Below are 12,996 nucleotides of genomic sequence, written 5' to 3'. Positions count from 1 at the left end.
GGGGGCAACACCGAGGGTTGCGATCCCGTTGCCGGTCCCGGTCCGGTACGGGCGTGACACTGAGGGTTGCGATTCGTTGCCGGTCACGAAAAAAGACAAAAAGACAAAAAAAAAAAAAATTGCTCAATGGACAGCTGGACATGCAGGTTGAAGATATTAATTTGAAGGCCATTAGCATGGGAATATGTGCAATTGCTCAGGAAGAGTACAGAATAATAGAAAAGAAAGGACTCCTGCAGAACACCAACAAATAGGGGCTGGAAGAGGAACCAGTGATCCCTGAGGAAGATGGTCGAAGACGGGGAGGGGCTGCCTATATGATGTCATGGAAACCAAGAGAAGAGTATTTCAAGACAAATGTATGGCTATGAGGCAAATGTTATAGAGAGATCAAAAGTGCTCCTATCTTTTTTTCCCCCTTATCCTTTCCCTAACGTTTGGTAAGCTTGATGCCTTATAATTTTCACATCAGGAGAAAAGTGGCCAGGTAGCACCAGAGGTCTGTTGATATCTTTTGGTATGTTTTAAGAATTCACAAACTCTGGACATTTGGTGCTACTGGAGAAACATAAACAGAACCATGCAGAATGCCTTGAAAAAGACTTTCCTCTTAGTGGTGAATAGTACTACCGTGGCCTGTTCCAAAAGGTACTGTTATGATGTCACATTTGTTGATTCTTGCAACTTGCTGGGCATTGCACAGGATACAGAGAGAAACACAATATAGTTCAGCTAGTAGATACACTGCAGCTGGCATTTTGATATTTTTTCACAGGAAAGATTATGCTCCTTTCAAATAGCTCTTCTTTGCTAACTGTAGTCCCAAAAGGGGTTGCCAAGCGAAGATGTAAATATTCAGTCTGGACTGGTGCCTTCTCAGCCTAGCACTGCTGCTAATTAGCTGCATAACCTTGGGTACACTACTTAGCCCCTCCAAATCTATTTCGTCATCTGGAAAAAGTAACCACCTCACCAGAGGGTTGTGACGATCAAATGAGCCACATGTGGGAACCACTTTGAAGTAATTTAAGGCATTTCACCAATAGAAAAATGTTTACAATTACTGCTATGGATTTCACAAGCCATAAGCAAAATCACCATCATTCATTGAGATTTTATCAGGTCCCAGGCACCCTGCTAAAAGTTACTTATGTAGAAATTCACATAACCTGCATCATCACACGAGGTATTATTATTATATCTATTTTACATATGAAGAAACTGACATTCAGAGACATTAAGTCACTTGCCCAGGGTCATAGTTAAGTGGTAGAGTTAGACAATACAATGCCATATCTGTATGACTGTGAAACCCACACTCTTATTTATGCTTCCTCAGTTACACAGTTTCATATACTATGATGTATTCTCAGTTACTCCCAGCTTTTGCATGGACACAAATGTTCTTAGGGCTTCCAAGTAAGGGAACTGTGTCACCACTGTGGTGTTTGGGACCAAAGCCTGGAAATGAGCAGACCCTCTTCCCACAAAGCAGACATTTCAACATTAGAATCGAGGGCAGAAGATTGCCTTTGGTTAGAGAGCTGACCGCTGGCTCCACCAGCATCGGAGTCTCTTCCACCCCCTACCCCCAAGGTTCTGTACCAGCGAATGAAGGTGGCATCACTGAGGACCTCACTGATTTCAAGGAGGAAGCTGTAGGACTAGAGGGGACACCTAATTGAACAAGAAACATTGCTGCAGTGGCAAGATCAACATGTGCTAAAGTGACACAGGAATTGAGGAAACTCTCCACGGATTAATCTTATTTTTCACTCAACTTCTTGAGTGGGAATGAGCACTGACACCCAGCTTGTGGCTAAGCAGAAATAAAGACTTAAAGGAAAACAGGCAACAAGTCCTGTAAAAATCAGATCTTTGGCTGCAAAACACCATACTGTCTCTCTGTTATCTCAGGGTTTTGTCCCTCTGAAGGTGCCTATTTCAAAGGGCTGTAGTAAAGATAATGATAATACTTATTGTTTGTTGAATACTTACTATAGAACAGATATTGTGCTAAATGCTTTAATATATTATCTCATTTCATCCTTATAACAACTCCAAGAGGTAGATGACATTAGTGTTACTCCCATTTTACAGATGTGGACACTGAGGCTTAAGGGGGATAAGTAATTACTCAAACAAGGTTACACAGCTAGGAAGTGGCCAAACTGGGATTCAAATGCTGCTTTGGCTGACTCTAGAGCTGGTGCCCCTATCATAATGGAAGAACGGGTTACTAAATATTTTGAAAAGTCTAAAATGTCATGTAAATGCATGGGGGTGGGTCTTCTCACTTGGTGCTTCACACTGAATTCAAGGGAATTCAGGCAGGTGCATTTTTCCCTTCCTAAAATTCAGCAAGTCCTGTAAGTTGTATAAATTGCTTTTAGTTCATGCCAGGGTATCAGAAGAAAACTATCAAATGTAAAATTGCCAGGCTGTTTCTCTAAAGCTGTCTCCCGGAGGAGGTGGTGGCTAAATCTTAATTAAGTACAATATTCCCATAAGGTCTGTAGCTCTCTTTTTTTCCTCTACCTTAGGCCCAGTGACAAAGGGCTCTGTTACATAATCTTCTGGGAAGATGGCACAGCCCTGTGCTAAGCAAGATATCTATGAGAAGTTTTACTTTGGGAAGTGGCGTCTCTAAATCCTGACTGCTGTCCCCAACCTCTTGTGGACCTTCAAGCCCTTCAGAGCCTGACAACCACTGGATAAAGACACCTCCAATCCCAAGCTTCAGGACCGATGCCTTGTACTACTATTTCATGACTTCATCTTCTCCACACAAATGAAAGCACCTCAAGGGCAGAGGATGTGTTCTTCACCCATTTAAATCTCCCTCTGGGCCCAGCACTATGTGGGGCTCATAGAAGATCCTCAATCTGAGATGGTAAGGCCACTGGAATTCTGGGATTGAGGAAGAAAGACACTGGGTCTGTACTGACAACATGTCACTGTCCACCTACCCCTTTTTAGTTTCTTAATTGTTTCACAAATAGCTGCTCTAGGCCTAGCATTATGCTAAGCAAGAATCCAAAATGAGTAAGATGATATAGTTCCTGCTATCAAAGAAGTTCTTAATCGAATGGTGGAGCGGGGTAGAGAGTGGGGAGAGGGGTTGAGTTAAATTCTAGAGTATAGGCTTTTCCATGGCATACCAGACCCATATCAAATGGCAACTTGGACATATTTTGCACTCATTTTTGCTTCAGGGACACTCCAGCAGGGGAAGTCCTGTACTAGAAAGGCTCTTAAAAGGTGCTCTCGTGTTTCTAAATCTCTGGTGGCACACAGTTCTAGCATCAGGCTCCTGATCCACTGGTTAACTCCTGGGTTTGTACCTTTTTTTTTTTTTTTTTTTTTTTTTTTTTACCTTCTTGCAGGGAAATCTGCAGTCTGTCTGGAGTTCAAGAAACTTCCTTCAGCTTGTCTTTACCCAGGCCTACTGAGAAATCTCCTCTGGTAACTTGTAAGTAACAGCTGTTGAAATTTCACTGGGGTCTATGCATGCACCTGCATGCTCACAGGAGAAATTTGTTTTATCATCCAGCTAGCTCATTAACCTTTTCTTTCCCTTTCTTAAACACCATGTTCCAGGGTTAACAAGACATAAGTGGACCTGGCTAGATTAGAGATGCCTAGTGGAAGCAGGTCTGCTCTTTCCATGGGTGTAATCAGCAGGCCATTCCAGATCATAAACATAAAACCAGAGACACACGCTTTTGCATAGGAAACCATTAAGAATGCGTAAACATATTCTTCATTTTTTCCTCCCCTTGAAAGAGAAATGAGGTGGCAAGTTAAGCCATAAACTTCCAGAAAATAAACACATCATCTAAACTCCAACCTCTGTTAGACAGGACTGGCTAGGGCTCTGTTAGAGACAATCTCTGTAAAAGGAAACTATGTGGAAAAGGGTAGAAATCTTGATCTGTGGATTTGTGCTATTTCTTTTTTTTATTATTATTATTTTTATTTTGTCAATATACAATGTAGTTGATTATTATGTCCCATCACCGACACCTCCCTCCCTCCTCCCTCTCCCCCCTCCCACCCAAGTGTGTCCCCTCCATTTGCTTGTTGTAAGAACTTCAAGTTGTTTGTTTGTTTTTGTGTGTGTGTGTGAGAGTGTGTGTGTGTATGTGTGTGTGTGTATGTATGTGTGTGAATTGATTCATTCACCTTTAGCTCCCTCCAATAAGTGAAAACATGTGGTATTTCTTTTTCTCTCCCTGACTCGTTTCACTTAATATTATTCTCTCAAGGTCCATCCATGTTGTTGCAAATGGCAGTATTTCATTCGTTTTTATTTGTGCTATTTCTTTTTAATCTCAGACATAAATTCTGCTCCTTTCTGTTGTAGAAGGATCTATTTCTCATTGGTACCCTGGATGAGACCGACACTCTTCTTTTGGCCACTGACTGCCCACGTGTAACAGTTTGGGAAAGTATGCATGAGTGTGTGCATGACAGTCTGGGTCACTATCAGTACCTGTGAATCAACGTGAGTAGATGTGGGGTCAATGTGATTATCTTGGTGAGGGAGTGTACACCAGTGTCAATGTGTCCATGCAAGAGTCTGAGTAAGAGTACATGGCAGTATGACCCAGCAATCTCATTGCTGAGTATTATACCCAAAGGAATGGAAATCATCATGTTCAAGGGACACCTGCACTCCCATGTTCATCGCAGCTCTGTTTTTACAATAGCCAAGATATGGAACCAACCTAAATGTCCATTGATGGATGACTGGATAAGGAAAATATGGTATATATACTCAGTGGAATACTACACTAAAATAATAATAATAATAAATACTAAATAATGCTAAAAAAGAATGAAATTCTGCCATTTGCAGCAACATGAATAAACTTAGCAACATGGATAAAATTATGTCAAGTGAAATAAGCCAGGCCCAGAAAGAGAAATACTGCATGTCCTCACTCACAAGTGGGAGCTGAAAGAAGGAAGGAAGGAAGGAAGGAAGGAAGGAAGGAAGGAAGGAAGGAAGAAGGGAGGAAGGAAGGACAAAAGAAAGAAAGAGAGAGAGAAAGAATGAAGAAAGAAAGAATCACAATAATACATTAAACTTTCGAAAAAAGAAAAGAGAGAACAGAACTGTGGTTATTAGAGGTGGGAGAGGGGGAGGAGGCTCAGTGAGAAATTAGCTAAGGGTCACAAAGACTGATTATATTTTGTAAATGTGAGTATACTAGTTATCCTGATTTGACCAACATATTCAATTCTGTACCCCACAAATATATATAATCAACTATCTTTCAATAAAAAAACTGTCAAAAAAACCCCAAACAAATAAAATCCCCAAAAACCACACGCAAAAGAGGAGAAAATTACAGAAATAAACAATTCACAAGTTTCAAAAAAGAAGAGTATATGGCGGTTTACAGGAGAATGTGTAACTGCACAGGCACGTGGGTCAGTGTGAGTAAGTGTATCCACGTAAGTGAGGATGTTGCAGGCAGAGTGTGAGTCCATATGAACGTGTGTGGGATCGGTAACTACCTGTGTGTAAGTACATGTATGTATATATGTGAATGGACTGTTGCAATGTGAGTTGTGTGTGTCAGCATGGTGTGTGCCAGTATAAATGCAGGTCAGTGACTATGCCTGTCACTACATGTGCCCTGATATGACTGTGTGTAGCAACATGAGTGAGAGTGCATCAGTATGAGAGCAGGAGAGTGGGAATATATAACAATGTAAGTGTGTGGTGTGATTGTGCCAGTGTGAAAATGTGTGACGTGCAAGTGGGAGTTGGTATGTGAGAGGGTGTACATGTCAATGTATGTGAGTATGATTGTGTGTCCATGGGAATGTGTGAGAGTGTATAATTTGGAGTGTGTGGTTATGAATGTGAGAGTGTGAGAGTATAAGTACGTGAACATGGGTGTGCAGTGTGACTGTGTGTTAATGTGGGTTTGTATAAGTACTGCATCTGAGTGAGCACAGGTGTGTGTCAGTGCGTGTCAATGTGAATATGGCTGGGTGTGTAAGTGATTGTGTATGAGTGTGAGAGGGGAGAGTGATGGTTGTCAGCGAAAATGGCTGAGTTTACAAAAATGAGTGTGTGTGTGGTTTTATTTCAGGGTGTATGCCTGTGAGTTTGGTGTAGACTGCGATGGATTATGTCTCAATGTGAAGAAGGTGTGTGTCTGAGTGTGAATGTGTGTCAAAATGTGCTTCCACGTGCACATGCGATTATGTGTCAACGTGACAGGAGTAGGGAGATGCTTTCAGTGCTCTGTATATGAGTACAAGAATGTAACTTTGAGTGCTAGAGAGCAAGAAAGTGTAAGAGTGCAAGTGGCTGAGATGGCGTTTACGGGGTGAGCACACATAAATGTGTCTAGGAGCATGTGTGCACACGTGTGTGTTGCTGAGAAGAGTTGCGTGTGTGACTGTGAGGTGGAAACGATGATGATATCCGTGCATGCATGTTGGGATACATGAAATTGAGTGTGTGTGTGGCTGTATGAGAAGCAGTCTGAGTGAGAGCAAGGGCGAAGTCAATGTGTGTCTGTGTGTAGAGGGCATGTGGTTGTGTAGGAATTTGAGCAGGTAATGGTGATTGTGTCACCTGTGTGAGTGTGAGTGGGTGCAAAAATATGTGTGTAAGAGAATGCAATCCATGGCATAAAGGTGTGAGTGGGTGTGAAAATGAGGGTGAGTGTACAATAAGTGTGAATGTGGGTCCATATGAAATGTGACTAAACAAATATATGTGTGTGGCGGCATGTGGCAGTATGAATGTGCCTGAATGTAGTGTGTTTGTAAGTGTGATTGTGTGTGAGGGTCAGAGGGTAAGAATGCCCACCACTCTGAAGAAGCCCAGTGTAAAAAGTGAGCGTGAGTCTTGGAGGTAAGTGTGAAGTGTGTACGTGTGTGTGTGTGTGTGTGAACTGAAGGGCACCAAATAACTTGGGATGCTCGGAAACTCTCCAGGAAGTGTCTTTCCTTCCAAAGCCACCACAGGTCTCCAGTTACAGAAAAGTTACTTAGCTCCTTTCAACCTCTATCTCCTCACTGATAAAACAGTGATGATAATATCTAACTTGTAGTCAGAAACAATAACTATTAGAAAAAATACTTACCTTGCAGGTGACTGTAGGAGAAAATGTTATCATGCAAGTCAAGTGCCTGGCACGGAGCTGGCAACAGCAGACACTCAACAAATAAAAGTTATTATTACAGTTGTCACAGAACACCCAGGAGAGATCCAGAGGCTTGCTTCTTATTTTAGTCCGTTCTAGTTACCTCCTGTCAGTCAAGGTCTATAGAGGATCTCCTACCAGAACATCTCTAAGAAGTTGAATGCATCAGTATCGGTAAGGCTGTAATTTCATACCTTCAACTCCACGGCTGAAACTCTGGAGCTTCCCTTTCATGAGAAGGCATCACAGAAACACCTGCCACTGAGCTGCAGTTTTACCTTGTCCTGTAGCCCGTGTACACTCATTGTGAAAGAGAACTGCATTGTGTATTCCTTGTTTGTTTTTATTTTAGTTTGTTTTCTTGTTGGGTGTTTTTTTCTTTTTCTTTAGTTGGTTGTTTTTTGATTTTGGTAATAGGAGAGACACCTAAGTAGCTGACAAAGAGACAGATAGAGGACCAGACAGAGAGACAGAAGAACAGCAAGCTAGAAGAATAGGTAGCTGGACTGCTGGGTATAACAACAGAAGGCCAGATAGAGGAGCTGACAGAGGAAGCTAGAATGACTGCCTAAGAGGGAGACAAAGAGTGATGAGAGAAGCAGGCTGAGAAAACTGAAAGAGGTGCAGAGGTAGAGAGAGAGGCCCAACTTAAAAAGGTGCCAGGGAACTGTCGGTCACTTTGTAAGGGAGACTAGAGACCTATAAAATCCAGTTCCTTGCCCCTGAAGCGCTTACAGTCTAGTTTACCTGCCAGGAAGGATACTCCAGAATTCATGCAAGAATTACTCAAGGCAGTAGATAAGCAAGGGCTACACTGCATGCCACAGACTTTAGTGTTGCTGGAGAGCTGGGGGAAGAAGTGTGCCCTGGTTGGGTGAAAAGGCAGAGGGAAGGTTCAGGAAGGTTTAAGCTAGGACTGCCAGGCCCAGAAACAGGGGTGGATGGGGTGAGGGTACACTTTGAATAGAAAGGTAAAATTTAGGTTATGGGGCAGTCGAAATCACAGAAACTGTTTGGCTGATTTGTAGCATGTGGCTGAAATGCCACTTAGACATTAGGGAAGGAGGAGAAAAGAAAATGACAGCTTGATGGGAAGCATGCCTATGTTACACTGAAGCTCTTAGATGGTGCTTGATGTTTGCAAAAGACTTGGCAATAATTGTTATGTTGTTTCTCCTCACCCCCAAGATGGAGGTCAGAGCTGTCATTCCCATATTAGAGATAGGGGAATCAAAAGACCAAGGGCAGCTGCACTGGGAAAAATCCCCCAGAAAATAGTGGTCATGTCCCAAGGCATAACTGGTGAGACCCAAATAGGGTCTTTGATAGGGGGAGCTTTGGTGGAAAGGTAGCTTTCACCAGGATTTAGAGATCCCTAACTCCCTGCCCTGGAATCCATTACTCACCTCACACTGCCACCGCTGCAGGACCTCAATACAGGTGGGCGCTGCCCATGAGAGGGGGCCGGGCTGGCTTCAGCTCCGACGGACTCAGTGCTGGGAACACCAGCTGCCACAAGATGCAAGGACTCAGCTGCTCTTTCTTGAGGGAAACCTGCTGAGAGAAGCATCGTGGGGGAGAGGGAACCTCTTTCCCCACCTGCTACTACTCCCTTCTCCAACCCCCCAAACACGCACATACACTAAAGTGAATTTCAGAAAATCCCTTAAGAAGACTGGATAATCAGAGAGCCAAAGTGTACAAAAAGCATTGTTCTGTAGGATTCCAGAAAAGGCGCAGAAATGGGAGTTAGGAGATGGGAGTTACAAGTTGAGAATTGCTGTTAGTCACTTCACTGCTCTGACCCTGCTTGCTAACAAGTGAAAAAAACCTGCCATAGTTGCCTTGGACAAGTGTTGGGAGAACTAAATCAAATAAGGTAGATGTAAAATGTTCTATAATTTTCATAAAGATGGGTACATTTGCACAATTACAGGAGGTGGTAGAATCCGGTATACAGTGGAAAACAGAGATTATGGTCAGTGCAAGTTGGCTCTGTGAATATCTGGGCTTCCTGACCGCCCGGTACCTGCTGACTCTGCTCATTTCATCCTTCAACTCCACTTCTCCACCTCCATTTCCATTCTGCTTCTCACTAACCTTTTTCACCGCAGCGGGTAAAAAACTCTGTCTGCCGAGCAAAATCACCCTGAGGTTGCCTAATTTGTTATCTCACAGCTGCTGGGGCCTCAACCTTCTGATTCTATTGAAACTTCTCTCTACCTTCCTCCTATCCCCACCACAGGGATATCTTCCACAGTCTTCCCCAGGTATCTTAGGGTGAATATATACTGTTTGTTGTTGTTGTTTTAGTGGCAATTTACCCTATCCTCTCCACAAAGGTTTCCATGTCTAACCATGAAGCAGACAGGGTCTGTTTAACCTCTCCCTTTTCTGCCTTTTCCCACAATCACTTGAGATTCTCAAAGGAGAGGCCTGGACTTTGTTTTGTAGAACCCCAAACTCTGTAATTTTTCTAGATCTGCTTCCCTCTCCCCTTCCCTCAGTGGTGCTTGTCCTCAAAGAAAAGCGGCAACTCTATGCTAATTCCCAAGAAACCATGATCCAGGCTAGCACCCAGTTTATTAATGGATACACAATGCACAGGGCACTAATCCAGACATAGATGAATGAATATCTAAAGGTGGAATAGCAAATTGAAGCCTTAGGGAGCCAAGAAAAGCCCTTGTGATCTCCACTTACCCATTCCTAAATAAAAAGACCAAGCCATACCCTGGGTCTGTCTCTTGCTGTTGGGCAAGACTCCAGAGCATGTCTGTCCCCCAGCTTCCCTGGCATTCCCTGAGTACTTCCCACATGCACACTCCAAGCAGCCTTTCCAAATCCCACCCATTGCGCCACCAAGTGGTGTACCCACCCCCCTCTCTCACTGCATGAGCTCACCCTGCAAGAGGGTAGGGTGTGAGGAGAGGTGTGAGGGCTGCCAAAGCTCCAGAGAGGGGCGGAGCTCAAGGAAGCCACAGGAAAAATGGCCTCAAGGAGTCCCCTGTGCATCCCTGGGGCTAAGGACCAGCTGGGGAGGCAGAATCCTCCTGTGGTGGTGGGACAGCACAAGAGCGGGGAGAGAGGGGGAGGGGGACCCACCAGCCTACACAAACCAAGAACCTCCATGTTTTTGAGCAAGATCAAGAGTTTTCCTTAAGCCTACCTCCACCTCCCCCCATTTGTAACACTGCTTATTAGCTCTATGGCAGCCTGCCTTGAACCCACTGGTTGTGCAGCTGGAGCCAGTGCAGAGGCAACCGGCAGGACACGGCACTCCATATGGTGGCCACACTCCTCTCACCTCCCTGGAGGTGTGTTGTGCTGGGTGTGTGTGTGGGGGGGGGCCCTGTGTGTACATGCTGGGTCACGTGTATCTGTGCTCCCTGCACCATGTGTCTATACTGCCTTGCTGTGCACCTGAAATTCAGCCTGCTGTAGGAGACCAGAGTAGGGATCAGTGTACACATCGCACACATACCCAATACCCCAGCACCACCTCCACCACTTTGCTGCATTCCAGTTTCCTGCCAGAATCCCTGTCTGAAGATTAGGGTTGCCACCTTGGGGTTGGGGGTAGGGAGAAGTTGTGGACAACTACTCTTTCTACCACAGAGCCCTCCCATGGCAAGTGCCTTTCTCAGCACTGAGGAATTCTGGGAAAGGAGTTTTAGAACCTTTTTCAGGCCCAAAGAAGGAAACAGCACTGGGGTTGGTGGGGGGCGGGGGCGAGGACTCCCTCTCTAAACCCCTAGCCCCATCCATATGTGAAAAGGAGAAGAACCTGCAGGAAGCAGCAGCTGCCTGAGTCCGTCCTTCAGGCTGGTTGGAAGTACTGGTGCCCTTTTCTACAGGGAGTAATAGGGCACAGGGGCATTGGTGCCTAGGCTGGGCCACTGCATGCATGGAGAGCTCTTTCAAAGGTGTCCCCGTTGAGACCACTAGAGGGCGATATTGTGCTGATTGCTACTGATAGTGTCTCTTTAGGGTGCAGAATTCCAAAAAGTCCCAGGAGTTCAGTGGGAGATGGGGGAAAAGGACACAAAGGAAAGGGATATACGCCCCAAGCCAAGACCTTTCTTTACCTCCATGCCAAACCCTTCTGTTTTGAGACTGAGTTAAGGAATAAGGGTCACTAGGGAATATCTGCTGCCCACTCATCCTACTTAGATATATAAGACCCCCATGCAGAGCGTTTCAGGGCTTGGTTTTAGGGTCCCTAGCAGATTCTCGACTTGGACTTCTCTTTTCCCTTCTGTTCCCCATTTGCATGAAATAAATGTAAAGCCACATTGCTGAAAGAGATAAAATGTGTAGTGGTTGTAAGGCTATTTGTTTAATATTGTTTTCCCTCAAACGAGAGGGCAAAAAATAGGGAGCATGATTTAGAAGGGGTAATTTGAGGGTGGCATTGGGGAGGGCTGTACTTTAGTGGACCTGTCTTCACTACCAAGAATAAATAAACCAACTTCCTAAAATGTCACTTCCATCAGAGAGAACATCTAATCCAACTCCATTATTTGAGAGACAAGGAAACTGAGGCCCAGGGAGGGAAAGACACACTCAGACCAGAATGCCTGATTTCTGACTCCCGGGATTCGTTCCACTCCAGCTCCTGGTCCTCCAGCGCGTAAAAAACTTTGTTCTTCAAATCCAGCCCCCTCCCACCTCACGGGAAAACCCCAGCCTCCCCCTCCACTGTGGGTGCTCTCAGCGATCAGGCCCTCTCTGTGACCACACCTTTGGAACGATTCCCTCTCCCCACCAGTAAATTGTTAATCTCTTCCCAGTCTTCAAGGTCCACCTCCCCCATTTTGCTTTCCTCCCCCAGACCCAGCTGTAGCTGCACTGATTTGTAGCTCATTGCATCCCCTGGGTGCAGCGCAGATTGCCCCAACCTACAGATAATTGACCGAATGTGCAAATCAGACACCAATATTGCATTGATTAACATTTCCAATTAAACTCCTAGTTAGGCTGTGTGTACTAGTGACTCAAGTAATCACCGCGTATGTAAATGCAAATGCCTTGCAAATGCCTTCCAAAGCCGCGGAGCGCGGTAGGATTCGACGCATTTCTGGGAGGGAATGGAAACAGACTGCCAGACCTGGAGGTTCATTTGGTTCTCCGGTACCCCTAAATCAGATTTTAAATATATGTCTGTTAGTTGATCCGAGGCTGGGGCTTCACACCTTAAATGGAGGACTCGGGTCCGCGCGCCGCTGCGGGCCCCTTCTCGCCCCCTGCTGGAGAAGCTGTGTAGTGCCGAGTTGGCAGGCGAGTTCACCCTGGGCCCTGCAAAGGGAAACGCCTAGCCTCGGTGCGGGGTAACGCGGGTGCAGCTGAGGCTTAAGCTGCTCCCTAGATGCCTAGAGGAGAGCTGCCCTTACCTTCCAGGGCAGAGGTTTTCCGCTGTCCCCCAGGCACACAGAGTCCCACTGGGAAGGAGGACTTTTTTTTTTTTTTTTTTTTAAACACTGGCCATCTGGTTCCAGAGCCCATTCTCTTAATCACCACTGAGAAATTATTAATGTGAAGTTCCTACCTAGAGCAAATGAACCCATATTGAATATCATGTGTTGGGCCTTTCAACATAATTGTATTTAATACCTTTTGCTACCATTTCAGTTTTGACTTAGACATTTAACAGTATTTCCTTCTCTTAAAAACATGTATATGGGCCGGCCCGGTGGCGCACTGCTACAGTGCACCGCTTGGGAAGCGCGGCGGCGCTCCCGCCGAGGGTTCGGATCCCACATACAGACGGGCCGCTCACTGGCTGAGCGAGGTGCGGGAGCAACACCGAGGGTTGCGATCC

General features: G+C 45.1%; 1 protein-coding gene across 3 annotated transcripts in view; it reads right to left on the bottom strand.

The window, feature by feature from the left end:
* Positions 1-12,996, bottom strand: part of PAK3 (p21 protein (Cdc42/Rac)-activated kinase 3) — a 118,411-nt gene that overhangs the window by 102,956 nt on the left and 2,459 nt on the right. For 2 of the 3 annotated variants that reach the window (XM_008578052.1, XM_008578054.1), the window contains exon 3: positions 8,582-8,729. The exons of the other annotated variant lie outside the window; for it this stretch is intronic. The gene's annotated coding sequence lies outside the window, so the exon portion shown is untranslated. The remainder of the gene's footprint in view (positions 1-8,581; positions 8,730-12,996) is intronic. 3 annotated transcript variants of the gene reach the window in all.

This window comes from Galeopterus variegatus, unplaced genomic scaffold (genome assembly GCF_000696425.1).
Source record: "Galeopterus variegatus unplaced genomic scaffold, G_variegatus-3.0.2 Scaffold1625, whole genome shotgun sequence".
Lineage (NCBI taxonomy): Eukaryota > Metazoa > Chordata > Mammalia > Dermoptera > Cynocephalidae > Galeopterus > Galeopterus variegatus.
This window is presented reverse-complemented; position numbering and strand designations above follow the sequence as displayed.